Genomic DNA, 1,839 nt, shown 5'->3' with positions numbered 1-1,839 from the left:
CGCGAGGCCCCCGTAGAAGCCGCCGGGACCCTCGAGCTCGGCCAGCGAGAAGCCCCCGCCCGCGGGGGGGGCCACAGGCGCTGGGGACAGGGGGGCGTCACGCGGCCACCCCGCACACGCGTGTGCATGTGTCGGGGGAGTCACACACGCGTGTGCATGTGTGTGGGGGGGTCACACATGCGTGTGCAGGGGGTCATATATGTGTGACGAGGGTTATGGGTGTGCCGGGGGGTCACATACACGTGTGCCAGAGGGTCACGCATGTGGCACGGGGGGGGGGTCACGTGTGCAGTGGTTCTTCCCCCCTCCAATTCCCCCATGTCCCCCTCCCCTCTCATGCCCCTCCCCCTGGTCCCCTCCATGTCCCTTTGTGGCCCCGGGGTTCTTGTCCCACCCCCGCGGTGTCCCTATGATGTCCCTTCATGCCCCTCCCCAATGTCCCCACCCCCCCATACTTCCCTCGTCCCACCCACTGTGTCCCCTCATCTCCCCCTGTCCAGCCTCGTCCCTGCTGTGTCCCCCCGTGTCCCCAACCTGCCATGTCCCCCCGTCCCTGCCGTGTACCCCCGTGTCCCCAACCCTCCATGTCCCCCCCGTGTCCCCCCTCACTTACTCTGTGACACCCTCACCAGCTCGGTGGCGTTCCAGACGCCCGAGGTGACAAAGCAGTCCTGGAAGGCCAGGTGGCCTGGGGGACACAGGGGGACACAGAGGTGTCCCCAGGGTGTCCCCGGGCTGTCACCCAGGGGTCCCCAGGGTGTCTCTGGTGTCCCCAGGGCATCACAGGGGTATCCCCAGGGTGTCCCCAGTATCCCCAGGGTGTCCCTGCCGTGTCACTTGTGTCCACAGGGTGTCCCTGGTATCCTCAGGGTGTCACCCAGGGTATCCCTAGTGTCCCCAGGTATCCTCAGGGTGTCCCCTGTGTCCTCAGGGTGTCACCCAGGGTGTCCCCAGGGTGTCCCTGCTGTGTCACTTGTGTCCACGGGATGTCCCTGGTATCCTCAGGGTGTCCCCCCTGTCTTCAGGGTGTCACCCAGGGTGTCCCCAGGGTGTCCCTGCTGTGTCACCAGTGTCCATGGGGTGTCCCCGGTGTCCCCGAGGGTGTCACCACTGTCCCCGGGGGGGGTCCCCGGGTGTCCCCGCGGTGTCACTCACCATTGGGCAGCGGTTTRACGTCCACGTCCCCCTGCTGGTTGGAACTGTCCGATTGTCCCGATTCTGGGGGGGGAACGGAGGAGGTGTCAGCCCGGACGCCTGGGCCCCCAAGGTGAAGAGTGACATCAGGGCCATCGTGATGACACCCTGCCCCCACCCCAGCCCCGTGCAGGTCCCTGTCCCCTGGCACCAGGACACAGCAGCTCCCACACGTGTGCAAACCCTTGCACCAGTACATGGCGCCTCTCACATGGTGCCTCTCGCACGCGTGTGCAAACCCGTGTGCAAGGATGCACCAGGACGCTTTGCTCACGTGTGGGCACCGCTTGCACCAGGACACTGCTCACACGTGTGTAATCCCTTGCACAAGGACCCTGCTCTGCTCACACTTGTGTCCCCCTTGCCCCAGGACACCCCAGGAGACCCCCAGGACACCCCATTCCCAGCACTCACCAGACGCACGCACAAAATAGGCCACATAGAGGTGGAGCTCGCGCGCGGCCATGCCGATGTGGCACCCAGGACACCTCAGACCCCATTCCCACCCCACTCCCACCCCTTTGCAGCCCCATTCCCGCCCCATTCCCAGCACTCACCGGGGGCACGCACAAAGCAGGCCAGGTAGAGGTCGAGCTCGCGCGCGGCCACGCCGATGTGGCACCCAGGACACCCCAGACCCCATTC

At 66.2% G+C, this 1,839-nt stretch overlaps 1 long non-coding RNA gene across 1 annotated transcript; it reads right to left on the bottom strand.

Moving 5' to 3' along the window:
• On the bottom strand, nt 1-1,218 carry LOC112956618. The gene is made up of 3 exons (XR_003251078.1): nt 1,156-1,218; nt 614-688; nt 1-80 (listed from the first exon to the last, which is right to left on the bottom strand). It is a non-coding gene; the product is annotated as an uncharacterized LOC112956618 (long non-coding RNA).
• Between the last annotated feature and the right edge of the window lie 621 nt (nt 1,219-1,839).

This window comes from Nothoprocta perdicaria, unplaced genomic scaffold, assembly GCF_003342845.1.
Source record: "Nothoprocta perdicaria isolate Ctin4 unplaced genomic scaffold, notPer1 scaffold_654, whole genome shotgun sequence".
NCBI lineage: Eukaryota > Metazoa > Chordata > Aves > Tinamiformes > Tinamidae > Nothoprocta > Nothoprocta perdicaria.
The sequence above is the reverse complement of the archived record's forward strand: the minus strand, read 5'-3'. Positions and strand labels throughout refer to the sequence as shown.